Genomic DNA, 16,708 nt, shown 5'->3' with positions numbered 1-16,708 from the left:
ATGCTCTAGGGAGGATCTAACACAAGATGGGCAGAGAAGCCTGCAATAGCTAACCAATCAAAAGAGTGCAAATGAGTTATAACGAAAACAACTAATGGTATGCTATGGGCAATATGTAAGGCCATTCCGTTTTAAATAATATTTTTCGCAGCACATGCAAAATCCTCCACGTAGAAAGCAAGTGAAGAACTGCCCCCCCCACACATAGAGTGCCTTCTAGGTTGACTAATAATCCCAGAACTTCCGTTCCCACACACCCTTTTAGTAGGATGGATGGAAGTTCCCAGGTCTTGAACTAGATGGGAATTTCGTAGTTACTAACAAAGATTACTGAAAAGTAATGTGGATATTACCCTAAATAACTGAATAACATATCCACCACTCAAATTACTTTCATATTTTTGTGTACAAATTTTCAACACTAATCTTTTATGGGTTGCGGAGTGGCATGCTACTCGTAAAAAAAAAAGCGCTTCGACACCCCATCATGGTTAACATGCGCTGTATAAATGCAAACCCTTTTCCCTCTTCTATCCCTCCGCTATCCTTCTCACTCCAAATAACTGACTAATATCCACCACTCATGAATATTTGGAATGGTACACCACTGAGCTTCTCTTCTAAGAATCAATAATACAATATATACGGACAAATGTTCCTATCAGGTTTCCCCTTTATTAGAAAAGATCAAAGTCTCTGCATCAATGTACAGCATCCATCCAGCAAACGCGTTTCGTTCAATTGTCATTGAACTTCATCAGGGCTTTTATAGTAAGCAGACCCCCCAGGATATAGCGGCATGGATTGGCAAATTTAGTGGCACAAAAATGGAAATTTAGCGGCACAAAAATGGAAATATAGCGGCAATTTTGTGGCATTTTATTTGCTCATTTTTCCTACAACAAACACCGATATCTTCGTTTTTTTAGTTATTTAACAACATGAAGCTATGTATATTTGGTTTATTCACAATGTAGACACTCTGTTTCCCTCGAAAAGCAAAAGACTGCCCATCAGCAGCCCAGGGCAGCAAAACATTCTCTCAAATGTTACTCTTCTGGGCCTTTTAAACATGAGATAGCTGTAAAGTAAAAGGTCATACTTGTGTTTCTGAAAAAAGGAAAATCCCACTTGTGGTGACGGTAGGAGCAATTAGTCTAGGGGCCCCAACAAGGTGAATATCATGGTAAATACTAATATGTCTATTCATTTTATAGACTTGAACGAGATATGTATGGCAAGAGAGATAAGAGAAGAACCAAGAGGTCACTGCCAGAGGTCTTAAGTGAAGTGTCAGAGCAGATGTAGGCTAAGACAGAATGGTCACGTGTGTTTAGCCTCTTGAATGCAGTGGATGACCTGTTGACAGCCACTACTATCCGTCACTACTTTTAACCCCTTGCACGCTGATGACGGAACCGCTCCGTCATCAGCTGCGGGTGCGCTGTGCTGATGACGGAGCGGTTCCGTCATGGCCCGCCCCGCTCGATAGAACGCTCATGCGCGGCGCGAATTACGCGCCTGCGCTGAGGGTTCTATTGAGCGGGGCGGGCCATGACGGAACCGCTCCGTCATGAGCACAGCTCAACCGACGCTGGTGACGGAGCGGTTCCGTCACCAGCATGCGGCCGCCCCGCCCCCTTAGCACTGCGGCGGAATAGCCGCCGCAGTGAAGGGGTTAATGTGACTTCAAGAAACTCGTTTTTCAGTTTTATACAGTTCATGCTTGGAGCGCTGTACATGAGCACCAGTTACATAACACAAGCAGTGCTTGAAATGGAAAAATAAAAGTGCAGGTACTCTGTACCACAGTACCTGCTTGTTTCTGAGAAGTGCCAGTACTCTCCAGGGCTCGAGTTGGGGGTACGCGCAGGTACACGGCGTCGCCCCACTTTTTTCACAGGGTGGACGCCATCCCCCCTGCCTAGAAGCTGGGCCCCACAGAAATATGCTGAACATATCCTGGTGTAATTTTCAGACACCGGGACACATTCAGCATGTGACGTAATTTTTTTTTTTTAACTTTATTTTTATTGCAGAATTAGACAATATACATCCAACTGTTCCGGGCATCCCGCTGGTAATATACTAATACGCCTCGTCTTCAACATAACTTATGCATATCACGGCCATTTAGCCCACATCCCGGAGGTCGGGCGGCGTTAGCAAATCAATATCACAATTGGTGTTTCCTGCGGGGGACCTTAGGTTCTGCCACTCGGTTTATCCAATTTCTGCTTTTCTGTAGTACCATGCGCTATAGCCCTGTCAGGCAACCAGACTTAAATCTAGGTGTTTGCATCTCAAGTGCTATCAGTGAAGTACCCAGGCCTAGTGCAAAACCTCTGTCCCATTACCGTACACCACATTGCAGAACCGTTTACTACGGCCACTCCTCGAAGGGAGTCTCCAGATTAACTGCACCACCTCAAGGACCATCTATCAAATTCCAAAAAGTGCAACCCCCCCAGAGTAACAGTAGATGTCAATATTCTAAGTAAACCTACCCCCCCCCTAAACTGTGATTCAGCATGTGACGTCATGAGGTCATTTGCATATTGTCAGTCCCCCCCATTTCTTTTTATAGAATTTGTGCCCTGGTACTCTCCAAATAGAAGTATTGCGTCTCTTTTGAGAAGTACCGGTATTCTCCCTCTCAAAATAAAACCATACTGGACAGTACAGGCCCATTTAAAGCACTGAACACAAGGACATATTCATTTGTTGAATCACATGATGTTGAGCCGACGTGAGGCTAAAACCTGTTTTCTGAGCTCGAAAGTCGGTAGCTCTAGACTTAGCACAACCGCACCCACAGAAATGGACACATTTTCAGTATTATATACACAACGGAGCCGTAATTACATCGGCCACACTCCTATGAGAGACAGCCCCCCCCGTTTTATTACCCAATTTAAAGCCCTAGGCATTCCTTATTGCTCATTTTTGGTCCCAACCTTGTTTAATTTATACACCGCCTCTTTGACTTCCATAGTACGATTTTTTAGATTCTCCTGGCGTAGGGCGATTACCTCGAATAATTCTAAAACTGGATAGTAAACTTCAACCTATACAGATTAGCATGCCACATAATATATCTGCAGCGAACGTCAGGGTGAGTAAACACCGATCAAACCAATGTAGCTAAGACTACATTTTTATTTATAGAGTACTGTACCTCCTACTGCTTAATCAAGTGACCATGGGGTCTAGGTACCTCTCCAATCCCTGTAACCGCTGCTAGCACTTTACGATATGTATACCTAAGCAGTCTTTGACACACTCACATAAGATTAATACGACCTCTGTCGTATGTTTTTCTTTCTTCGTATGCTTCGGGAAATACTCAATTTACGGACTTGTTTATCTAGTTCACAGTGGAACATGCAACAATTGCTTCCAGTCTAGATGATTAATGCATCTGGTTGAGGAATCTGCCAACATGTCAACCAACGCATATTTTAGCACCAAGGGGCCGAAGCTTTACAGAACACAGGCTTCTAACCTATTTAACTTTTCGGTTGCAACTAATGCAAAATACTGCGGAACAGGTCATATAAGTCCTGTTACCTGGCTTTGCGGACTTTAGTAGATGCTCTTTTACTTGACTCTAGTCGCTGTAGCACGTGGAGTTCTGTGTTGTTCCCCTTCTGACTACAACTTCAACACAAACGAAGTGATCATCAAAGGAAAGAGAAGACAGACTACGGAACCTTTCGTGCTACTGATTAACCAGACCCCCCAGGATATAGTGGCATGCTAGCGTCATGCATTAGCTTTTGTAACAATGCCGCAATTTCTACTAAAAGTGCCGATTTCGCGGGCACTTTTGTAAAAATTGCTGCATTTTTACAAAAGTGCCGATTTCGTGGCAAATCGCGAAATCCCGGAGGGTCTGAGTAAGGCATAAGTCAAACATCCACTTTGAGTGGCAAGATTGATACCATAGTACGTATAGTTTGGGTTATATTTACATAGGTTCGTATATCTCAACCAGAGCTGGTAAATTTCAATGAGAACTGGCCCTACGTCAGGGCCCTGGGTATGTTAGCCTGTCATCAATACCGTATTAGCGCATCGGTATGCCCAGTCTCCAGCCGGCGGAAAATCCACCACTCAAATTACTTTCCTATTTCACTATACTAATTCAACACTAATCCTTTATGAGTTCCGGAGTAGCGTGCTACTCGCCGAAAAAGCGATTAAACGCCTCGTCAAGGGTAGTACACGTCATATAAATGCATTTACGATACAATCCAATATTGTCCATCTTCTTTGTCTGAGTCCTAATCACACTAGTACATATTAAATTCACCCGTGAGCTTGATGATGCTGAAATAGCGCAACACTCTGTTTTACTTACCAAATACAAAATATGCAGTGCTCAAATTAAATCATTCCTCAGAGTAGCAATTCTAAACTGCATGGTTCAGTATCCCACCTGTAAATTATAGTGGCACACAGCAGTCTGTAAGCTACTCAAGTGGCTGCTTTTCAGATGTCTACTTGGGCCTCTCCCCAGAACTCTACCCAGGAGGTCCCCATGGCCACAGCAGAGTGACCTAGAACTGGACCTGGAAACTGAATGTGGAAAGGCCACAAACTAGAGTAACTGATAAGCTTGCCTGCCTACTTAGAGTGGCAGCGGTGTGGTATTCATATGTTGTAGCTGAAGCGAAATACAGGTTGTGGTTCACCAAAAGGATTAAGCGTGGGAGATAAATCTTCATGCTTGACCAATATTAATCATCTGTAAACTCTCACCTCCTGGAAAGCAGGTCAAAGACTGCTCTCTTGGTTGAGATTATAGTGCAAATGATTAGGAGATGGATCCTGTTTGGTTGCAGCACCGTCTGTTGTACCATGTTCCTGTTCATCCGTTGTAGGACCACTGAGTGAATCAGAGCTCTCGCCTTCTTCATCTACGGTAATCCTCTTGCTAATTGGAAAAGGCGGTGGGAAAAGGTAACGGAAGACGATGTGGCCACTGGGAAGGGAATCTTGATCTCTATAGTCAAAAAACATTGACTCAGGAGCAGCAAGCGAGCAAAAAATGTGTGTTTTTTATTCATAATAATTTTTTTTATGTTGGCAAACTAGTCTAATCACAGGAACCCCCACTAGTGTCCAATCTGCAAGTACTCCTGTGAGGACAAGAGGGGTCTAACCTAATCCCCTTAGAAGCTGATTTCCCCAGGATGTAAGCAGTCCTGAGAGAGTGAATGTCCACCTCCTGCTTATATTCCCAACTGGTGCTCTACTCTGTTCAGGGGCATTAGTGAATTCACGATTTATGTACAATCTGACGAAGTGATGATCTGTTGTGGATATCCCTGAAATACTTTTAACCCCTTCGATGCTCATGACGGAACGGTTCCGTCATGAGCGTCGGTTGAGCTGTGCTCATGACGGAACCGTTCCGTCATGAGTCCATAGGCTCATTAGAACGTTCAGCTGAAGGTGCTAAAGGGACAGCAATTTACCTTAGGGTAACCACATTGTCTATTAGTTCCTATCTGTAATATTGTCACCTCTACATGAGACCAGGGGCCTTAAGTTAACTGGGGCCACTCTGTAGCACCTGAATTTTGCATATGGGTCTCTATTAGGGTATTCCCACTTGGGAATCTAAGACATACAGTTTATGACAGGAATAAAAAGATTGAAAGCAGGGGAATTCACTGACTAGTAACTCAAAACATGTCTGCCCAGAAGCTAGACTGAAGGGCCATAAAACACCAGGTGCTTCTTCAACTGATACCTTTTGATGAAATGTCTTCTGTGAAACCACTGGCTCTGAGCTTCACAGCTCAGATCTTTGTCAGAATCCCCTGAAATTGCAAAACCAGTCTCAGGTTGCTTGTCATCTCTTCTGGAGGCGACCTTACCTGATAGGTTGGGACGGACTGTTCCAATGAGGAGCATGGTTGGTAAGTGATTTGCACAAGGCATTTGTCTAGAGTGTCATGGTGGGTGAAAAACGAAGGGCTGGAATGTGGGTCAAGGAATTTCAAGTGGCTGAGATTAATTCAAGCATTCCATCCATCACTTGGTTGTTGTTGCACCTAGGTGATGGCACAATATTACGATTGCAGTCTCCACCACATGATTCAGATAGACAACCGGCACCATTCAGAGCACAGTTTTAGTCAGTGAGGCAGTAGCAAAGAACCCAGTCTTAAAAAACACGTGCTGTCAGCTAGCACAGGTTGCTTTGCAGTGATGTCGAAAAGTTCCAAAACAATGTTAGTCTAAACAAGATGTAATACATATGGAAGGGCTGTCATTACACCTCCTCATGTTTGACTTGGAAAATAACTGACTGTGCAGGGTGTGTATGTTCTATTCCCATTGATCAATACAATCAGTAAGAGCAGAAAACTGGGTATTCGGTGCACTCAGCAGCATCTGTGGCCACTCCTGAAGCCAGTGATAGAACCAGCAGTCAGACTGCAATGCCAAAGCTTAGAATATTGCTATAATCCATGCTGGGTTGAAAAATACGTATTTGTTTTCAAAGGGGTATTTTTATGAAGAACTTAGTCAAAAGCATATAAGGGTAAATGATGTTTATTTTCCAACTGGAAATCCTTTCCAGAATTTACAAACTTCACTGAAGAAAGTTCCACATACTGGTCTAAACAGACTTTGCTTAACTTTGTGAAGCTAATGCTTCTAATAGATTTCAAGCTGCCTCTAGCAGGCTTCTATTCATGGAAACGGTTTCCAAAGTTACCCACTTAGGAAAATGTGAGCAGAGCGAGCAGGGCATTGTAGCAGCTGGGAGACCTCACAATGGTGGTCTGTTGGAGTAGGTTCCTATCAGCTCCGCTGACCACTGTCCCTTAACCGAGGACCATACAGAAGTGATGCAGCCCAGCACCTTACACTCAAGTGTTGCCGCCAGACTCTTTGCGCATGAGCGTCATACCTAAGCACCAGAACCTCAGACAGAGGGATAACTGTGAGATAAGGTCTAACGGAAATCTTGTATAGCAAATTGGTTCGGGATATGACCACTCTTAAATGAAAAGTTGTTGCTCAACAAAGATTTAACATTCAGTGTGCATAGTTTGAGTTTCATAATCATAGCGGGCTCAACCAGGACTTGTCTGCGGTGTTAAATATTTTGTAGGGTTTGAGACTGGACAAATGACTGTCTGGCTACAACATATGAGGAAGGTTGTAGAGAAGAACAAATGACATTGTACGTCACAGATAACACTGTAAGTAAGTATTTATTTGTTGATTAATTAAAATCATTACAATTAAGAAAAGATAAAAACAACCAAGTAAAACAAGCATATACAGTGGTAGATGACCATTCCATCAAGACATTCATACATTACGCAAATAATTAAAATACATTAGACTTACTAAAATGCCTTATAATTGCCCCAAAAACTATTATAGCAGCATTTACATAAAATGACTTGTGTTGGCAGATACCGATTTTAGCTGTAATTCATATAAGAACAATAATAAAATACAACATTATTACATTACACAACAATTAAAATACATAAGACTCACTAAAAGTGCCTTATAAATACTCCAAGAACTAATATAGCAGCATTTACATAAAGTGACGTGTTAGCAGTTGCAATTGCATATGCAAAATTTGACTATATTCCATATGCAAGCAATACGAAAAAGTGCAATATGCATGACTATATTAAAATATACTCCTAGTCCCTTAAGCTAAATTAACACTTTGCATCCAATGATCCTTAAGTTATGTTTCTTTACATATTTTATATCGCAATACAGATATTTATCCGTTCTACTCCCTTGAGTTTCTTCTCTGCAATAATAATAAACTTTGCAAAAAGATAAGTAAGTTTAATATTCTCTCCACTCAAACAGGTAATAATTGCTTGTCTACATGTTCTAATTCCTAATTCATTAAAGATCGATTTTAAGATGGATTTCCGAGCGTAAGCCAATGCTGGGCATAAGGTTACTATATGGATTATTGTTTCATCCCTTTGCCTACAAAGCCTGCAAATGCTTGATGGCCATTGATTTTCCCATTTTGGTATGCCATCCTTTGTCAGATATCTTCCCAACCTTAAGTGCATAAATTTATTCTTGAACTTTGGTTTTAAGTGATATGCTAAATAGGGTTGAGGCATCAGTTTACCAAAGGAATTAGCAATTGACCAGAAATGATTTCTTTTCCTTAATTCTTCTTTATCAGCTATGGCCGTTAATAGTGCGGCCATTTGATTCATTTCTTTTTTAAAAACTACTTTACTCCTCATTTCATTTTCTAAATTAGTGCAATCAAAATTATATAAGCATTCGGTTAGGTAGAGCTGCCAGTTTTTTGAATACTCTCCTTCTGATATTTCGAGCCAACAAAGCTTTGCTAAAGATCCTTCCTCCGAGCGGGCTAATGTTATTAAGGACTTCAGAAATGCCGATTGACGCGCCACAAATTGGTTTTTCAATCCAAATTCCAATCTTATGTTTGCTCGACTGATATATTTAGGAATTTTAAAAACAGCTTTATAAGTTCTAATTTCTATGTCGTCGAGCACTTTCGCGTCTTTACCCCGAAAGATGAGTCAGCAGTAGTCCAAAGATGGAATTAACTTTGCTCTCATCACCTTCATCAAATGATCATAATTAGGGCATAATAATTTGTCTCTTAGTTTCCTGAAGGCAAATGCAAGAGAACAACCCTTGGCTTCAAGGTTATTAAAATGTTGTCTAAATTTTAGACCGTCATCAAACGTAATCCCAAGGTATTTATAAGATTTCACATTTTCAATTACCAGGCCATTAATATTCCACTCTTTAGTCCTATGTTTCCCTTTTCCCATAGTCATTATTTTTGTCTTTTTTGTATTAATTGTTAGTCCATTTTGTTTAACATAGCCACTAAAAGAGTCAATTAACCTTTTTAACCCTATTTCTGTTTGGCTCAATAAAATGGTATCATCTGCATATTGCAGGTATTTAATTTCTTGACTCTGAATAAAAGGCGAATGTGAATTACTATCTTTAAGATGGGCTGGCAAATCTGCCATAAAAAGATTAAAAAGGCAAGGAGCCAACACACAGCCTTGCTTTAATCCCACATTCGTATCCAATCGACGGGTCATATGCTTTCCATCGCCAATTTTGATCTGTACCCAGGTCTGGGAGTATAACAGTATAATCATCTTTAATAAAGATTCTGAAATACCCCAATTCCTTAACTTACCCCAGAGAATATTTCGCGGCACAGAATCAAAAGCGGCTTTTAAATCGATAAAACACACATATAATCTTTGCATCCTGGTTTTGGCTCTCTCACCTAATAATGGTAATAAAATCAAATTGGTATGGGTAGATTCTCCCTTTCTAAACCCAGTTTGGAAATTGGGGATAAGATCTTCCATTGATGCCCAAGCCTCTAGTTCTTCCAACAGGCAACTAGCAAATATGTTTGCTTCTACATCGGTGAGCGTAATTAAACGATAATTGGCCGGATTATCCTGTGGGCCACTCTTATATATCGGTTGAATAACACTCCCATGCCAAGATAGCGAAATAAGACCTGTTTTAAGAACTTCATTAAAGAGAAGCATTAGCAGCTCTGGCCAGTTACTTATATCAGCTTTAAATATTACGTTCGGGATACCATTTGGACCTGGTGCTCCATTGGATCTAATCTTATTTATCATTTTTTTTACTTTATCGAGCGACCAGGGCCCCAAATCCACTCTACATTGGGAAGGGGGAATACTACCCTCACTCCCTCTATTATTTTATGCATATCAATTGGACTATCATTAAAACATTTATCATTATCTAGGCATTGGGTATCTATTTTCTTATTAAAGAAGCTCACCCAACTCACTTCATCAACATTAGCACTATTGCTTCTATTATTGCCGTTCTCGATGTTATTAATAATGCTCCAAAATAATCGTAAATCTTTGGATTTACAAGCATGATGGACTTTTGCCCATGTTGTTTCATAAAAACCTTGCTTAGCCCTCCAGATTTCCCTTTTATAACTCTGTTTTAACTCTCTGATTTTAAACGATGCAATTTGCAACGATAGCCTATTTTTGTTCCGGTGCAGTGATCTTATCTCTTTATTAAGCTTTCTTTTTTGATATAGTAAATGAGAAGAGTACCATCCTGGTTTCTTAGGATTTAATTTAATACCATTAGAGGGCTCATCTCTAGCAGATTTAGCCAACAGTTCATCACATAAATGTGCCCATAAGTCAACCATAGCTTTCCCTTCGTCATAAGCTGCATGAACATCCTGGATTAAACAGTCAAGCACTCTCAAGATTTTATCCTCAGTTTTAGCATTCCATGTTAACCTTTTAAGATTAAAGGATGTTGGTACTTTTACCAGAATCTTAGTTTCTGGTAAATGGTCTAGATCTATATCAAAATTGATCACTTGTGGATTGTGATCACTTTCAATTCTTGGGGCAATCTTGTAGCTTTTTACTAACTAATATAATTTCTCTGACATTATAGTGTAGTCTATTACAGAGGAGCTATCTGCTTTGTAGAAAGTCGGAATATTATCAAGGTCATGCATAATCTTTAAGTTGTATTTTTTAAACTCACAATCCGTCCATTGAGCTAACCATTTTGAGTCTATTGTCTGCCTTTTAAGAGCAACAAAGTGCATATTAAAATCACCAGGAATAATAAATAATGAATCCAAGTGCTCATAATATAATGTTTTTATCATCCCACAAAGCTGAGTAATTTGGGTAGATCTAACCTTCTTTTTGCAACTTAAATACACATTTATCAAAATAATTGAGTGACTTGCTATTAGTTTAACGCACTGTAACCATTTTACATGAAGGTCAATTTCAAAGTGAGAGGCTTTTAGTTTTGATGATATATATATGGAAAGACCACCACATGGGCGACCTGAGTTGGCTTCTCGTTTTGCAACATTACAGTATTCAACATAACCTATAAAAGGTTCTTTTGACGTGATCCAAGTTTCCTGAAACATCAATATACCAAAAGCCTTCAAAAAATAAATTGCATATTGATCCTCGATTAATGATTTTAGGCCATTGGTGTTCCAGGAACAAAGGATTTGATATATATCAATTCTTCGTTTCAAAATTATGATTTGCTAGAATTCCTGGAAGCCAACTCCAATCCTCTACTAACTCTGGGACTTTCTTCAATTCCTCGCAGGTTCGCAAACCAGACTGGCTACTTGTTATCTTGATGCCATATGCTAAATTCAATTCCTTAGATGCGCCTGACGCATTTTTAAAAACTCTAACTTGTTCCACTATGTCTCTTTTTTTGTCATCAATTTTTTGAGTAGCCATAGCTAATTTTTTATCATCCCCTTTTGATTCAATTGGTATTAACAACATCGGGTAGCTGGATGCCTGAACTCGCCAAAGTTTAATGCCCCATTTTTCAAATACACTACTGTTCGCCATTATTTTATCAACAATTTCTATACTTGACCAAGTTGTAATTGTTATTTCCCTATCACATTTTTCACTTTCTTTTTTAAACTCCACAACTTCCAGATTCGTTGTTACCACATCTTTAAGATCTATAGTAGCATGTAGTAATTTCAGGATGTTACCACGATTTAAGATATCATGTAGGCCTCTTGAAGTGTATTGAGGGCTAAAGGCAACTTTCCTCATATCGGGCGACAAATTTAAATGCTCAACATTATCTTTCTCAATTTTAATTTGCGGACATGGATTATCCTTAACGGGCACAGAAATCATTTCCGTTATCAAGTTGACTTCTTTAACTTCCTTTACTAATCGCTCTTGTGTCCCACAGAGGGCCACTTGATCGAATCTATTTACACCTTGCTGATAAATGTGATTCACTAAATTCTGATTAACAATATTATTTTGTGCATATTGGTCAACCACTACTTCATTACTTGATTTCCGGCTTAATTTAAACCCCAGTTCGTTACTCATAGTACCCACTTGATCATTAGAGTCCTCTATATTCTCAATATGACTAGGTTGCGTACTAATGACTTCCACAATTGGTGATTTATCAGAAGCTTTATCTTTTATTATTCTTGGAGCTTCGCCTATGAGGCCAGAACTAAAATTGTGATCTGCGTCCCCTAGTTTTTCAATGTCACACTCCATTGTTTGATTTGCCTTTACCTTAAATCCTGATTTCCTATTGGGTCCAAAAATCGGGAAATATGATTTCATTTGAACTTCCTTTACTTTCAAGGATTTAGGATCATCACTCATTTTATTACTAATAGGCTTTAATTCTTGTGCTTTCTTATTATGAGCTTTCCTTAACCTTTTTCTAGTCCTTTTCGAAAGGTTTGTTGGTTTTAATGATCCGCTTGGATCTTGGTGTTGTTTTGAACATATCTTTTTTATAATACTTGAATCATTAGTTAACCTTGAAAAATCGCTAGTCACATGCTCCTTTACCAAGCTATCATTAATTATGTCGCTTTCAAATTTCGGATAGGGGGTCTCGGTTGCTTGTAAGTTGCTATCTTCCTTTACGTGTGGCAACTTATCAGCGTCAACAGATATACTTAATTTATTTGGTTGTTTAATGATTACATTTCTACCTTGGTCATCTCTACCCGACAGCAGTTTAACTTCTTGCACCATAGCACTTACTATTGAGGGCAAATCAGAGATCTTATCGATCAACTGTGCACAGGTGCAGGTTATGAATGGACTATCCTTATCTGCTTGCACCTTCATAATCAGGTTAGTCAGATGCAAGAGTTTGGTATCAATGCCCGCCACATGGGACGCTAGCGTGTTTAAAATATCCACCTGAATATCCAGTTTGTCTGAGTGGAAATTAAGTGCGTTAGTAATTGAGCCCATGGTGTGTAAAAGGCAATCCCATAAACCCTGCGCCATACTAAGCTCACCCCTTTTTGAGTCACCTGGGGTTCCATGCTGGTCAACCTCTACTTCAGATAATGACAGTATATTCACTGATTTAGACTGCTCTATAAGGTCTAAGCTATGTTGTTTATGTGTATTAAGAATCTTCTCAGAACTGCCAACACCTTGATAGAATGATGATATATTGTTATTAAGGCTATTGTCCATTGTTATATTTGACTGGTCCGGATTAAAAAAGCTAACATTACCACCTTTAACTGAACAGTTAATTGGGCTTGGGTAGTAAGTCTTGTGTAACTAGAATTGGTTCACTTTGGCTGTCCTTAAATACAAACTTTCCAACTTCGGTACTGACTTCAGCTCCCAGATCATATACATTATCATGTTTATTTACTTTCCTAGACATACAAGGAGACAAGTCGCACAATCCGGATTCCCCTTTATAGGTCGTCCCTTGATTGGTAATTTCAAGATCATTGGCCAGCCGAGTCACCCCCTGAGCTCCCCCAACACAGACATGAATTTGTACCTGAGCCTGTATCAGACCAGCTACCATTGAAGGATGGAATGGGGGTGTGGAGACAGACGCCAACACTTTATCTGTTACAGCATTTTCGCCTACTGTTCGCCTATCCTGATTAACCACTACAGCATCCAATTTTTCCTGCAGTTTAGGTTGGATCAGATAACTATCTGAGCAACTTATTTTCTCTTTTTTACACAGCGGGGGAGGCAAAGGGGAAGACAGTGAACATTCACTAACCCCCCCACTAGAGTCTTCCTTATATGAGGACTTCCTTTTATGATTATCTTTGCGATCATCTTTGCATTTATCTTTATCAGATAGAGTTTGATGGTACTTAAAAAGTAACTCTTTATCGACGACTGCGCCACACATGGAGACCGGATATGACACAAGTCTTTACTAAGGGAGACAGAAGACACTTTTTCCTCAGCTGGGTTACACAGATTCTCCTCTGAACAGGCACTTCTTTTGTTAATTTGCATGTTTCCCTCCTGTTCTCCATTATCCTTATCCCTGCACATGTGCGGGTCTTCTGTAATCTCTGTTGTCCCCTCTGGTTTTTGAATTTGTATAGAGTTTTGTGGACCCCCACATTGGCGACCGGACCTCATCATCATTAGACAAGCAAACACCACCTTACACCATACACAGAAGACCACCTACTGCTTCTCTCTCCTTCTCACTTTTGAGTTTGTGTGCCCAAAGTTCTTAATTGAAATGGGATACAGGTTTTGACAGGGTTTGACAGATTCGAGGGCGGGACAGCTTCCAAGTGATCAATATTCCAATATTCTGATATTCAAATATTCAATCAGGGGAGCACCTCTCCACGGGTGCCTCCTCAATGGTCCTCTGGTCCTTACAGGTATGGAAAAATGTCACCCCGATCTCTGACTCATGCACCCCCACTCCCGGCGCCTGGGCGATTCGGCTGCACACCGACCCCCGTCTGGCCACCGGGACTATGAGGTACCTCAGGCTACACTCTTGCTCCGCTCTGCTCAACAACTCGACTGCAACAGCTCAGCAACGCCACCCATCAGTGACAAAGCTGATGCTTCTCTTCCTCTGAACTCAAGCAGTCCACACACGTTTTGCAGCCACCCGTCTGGAAATGTCCGTCAACGTGCTATAGAAAGTGTAATCTCCCCCAGTGTTATTAAGTATGTCTGCGTGGGGGTTATGAGGGTGATAATAGTGAGCATGCAGGCTTTTTAAATGTTCTCACTCGTCAGCTCACCTCATCTCATCTGGTGCTTTGTGCTGTACCCCATACCGCCAGTTGCTGTGTCACTGTGCCCTTCCGCATAGGCTCGGGCTCGATAATTTGTGCATGCCAATCATCGCTGCCGCTGCAGCCGAGACAGCTTTTCCCTTGGTCCTTACAGCTCCTCGCAAATCATGGACTGGGTTAGCGATGAGGGTCTGTCCTCAGACCAGAATATTTAGATGCAGTGTGTTGAAAATTGTGCTCAGATATGCAATTTACGGCGATCCCCCGTGGCTCCTGTCACGTTGGAGGGGGCTCACTGCTCCTGAAGCGCTAAAGAGTTAAAGAGCCGAGAGCAGCTCGCGGCACCTGCCGCCGCACAGGGGACTCCTGCTGCGATGGGAGGTACTCACTTCTCCGGTGCCCGCAGTTCGTTGTATACTTGAAATAAATGCAGGCTAAGTTTGGCGCTACAGCTTTGCAGCCACCACCACTTCTGACCCCCGGCACGGCAGCCTGCGACCACGATCTGCGAGCCGCAAACCACTGTGGTGGCAGTCACTGCTTCCCGCCGGTACAGATAACACTGGTGCCAGAACAAGATGAGAATGGTACAATACTTTGCGTATACAATGATTAAACTTCTTCTTTCATTGCATAAAGTATTGATTTGTTTAGGAAGGCACTTTTGTGAGTACTGTATTTCCTATAGCTGATGAAGGTTGTAAAGAGGTAGAAATTGGCGTCCCTGACCCATATTTTGTTGTTACCTCCTGTTAGCAATCACTTACGTTGGGAAAGCAAACAAAGTATGTTCGATCCAAGATTTAAATTAAATGATTTATTAAAGGGGACTGCTCTGATACCAGACTGTAACATTTTTTTTGGAACCCTTAAAGAGTTCAAAAGACACACAATTGATGGACGGAATGCTGAACAAATCAAAACATTCACCCCCAGTCAAGAGATCTGGGTTAAATCCATCATTCTTTTGCTCACCATGCCACCCCAGTTTAGACCTGGCCATATGCAAATCAACCTTGACCCTGTGCCTCATGGGAACAGTCCAGTCCTTCTTGGACTGGAAACAAGCCTGGCAGTTCGGGCTGGACTGTTCCCATGAGGCACAGAGTCAAGACTGATTTGCATATGGCCAGGTCTAAACTGGGGTGGCAAGATGAGAAAAAGAATGATAGATTTAACCCAGATCTCTTGACTGGGGGTGGATGTTTTGATTTGTTCTGCATTCCGTCCACCAATTGTGTGTCTTTTGCTTTCTTGCCCTAAGTTTGCCAGGTATGCCCAGACGTGGGTTCTGGGCTCACTGTGCCACTGGAATTAAGCTATCCTGGCAGAAGAGTGGTGAAACCCCGAAACCGGTCCTAGGATGCTTCTTTCTGGTCTAGGGAGGACCTGGCTTGGCAGTTCGGGCTGGACTGCTCCCATGAGGCACAGGGTCAAGACTGATTTGCATATGGCAAGGTCTAAACTGGGGTGGCATGATGAGCAAAAGAATGAGGGATTTAACCCATATCTCTTGACTGGGGGTGAATGTTTTGATTTGTTCTGCCTTCCGTCCATCAATTGTGTGTCTTTTGCTTAGAGAGTTTAGCAGGTTTCGGACTTGTAACTTGTTCTATTTTTAGGTGTTACTGGTGTAGTTGAAGTATGAGCTGTGTGAAAGAAGACAGATGCCATACATATCAATGTTATTGAATTGTTAGGGAATGATACAGTGTTGAGGGCTACGAAGAGTATCAACAAAACCGTAGGACAGTTTTGGCAGTTTTCATTTTGAGTTCTCTGCAAATGTGATGCAATATGTTCCACTAGCTCAATTTCCATCGTGCAAACTAAAACAGAGCAAAGATGAGACTTGTAACTAGAAACAAGATGGCTCGCCTTTGTGGTGGGGAAAGGTCTGGAACTGTAGAAAGTTACAAAAAGTACAGTACCCTAACAAGTGTGTTATTGGGACACCACAATATTGCTTCAAAAGTGGAATTCTATGACAGATAATTCATATTTTTTATCTCGTTGTGTACCCAAACAAATCAGTCATTAGTAATTGTTCTTCAATTATTTGGGGATGATATTGCAGGAAGGCTT

General features: G+C 41.1%; 1 protein-coding gene across 4 annotated transcripts in view; it reads left to right on the top strand.

Moving 5' to 3' along the window:
• ARHGEF7 (Rho guanine nucleotide exchange factor 7) overlaps positions 1 to 16,708 on the top strand; it is a 951,496-nt gene that overhangs the window by 117,533 nt on the left and 817,255 nt on the right. The gene's annotated exons all lie outside the window — the stretch shown is intronic.

The sequence above is a fragment of the Lissotriton helveticus genome, chromosome 8 (assembly GCF_964261635.1).
Source record: "Lissotriton helveticus chromosome 8, aLisHel1.1, whole genome shotgun sequence".
Taxonomy (NCBI): Eukaryota; Metazoa; Chordata; class Amphibia; order Caudata; family Salamandridae; genus Lissotriton; species Lissotriton helveticus.
This window is presented reverse-complemented; position numbering and strand designations above follow the sequence as displayed.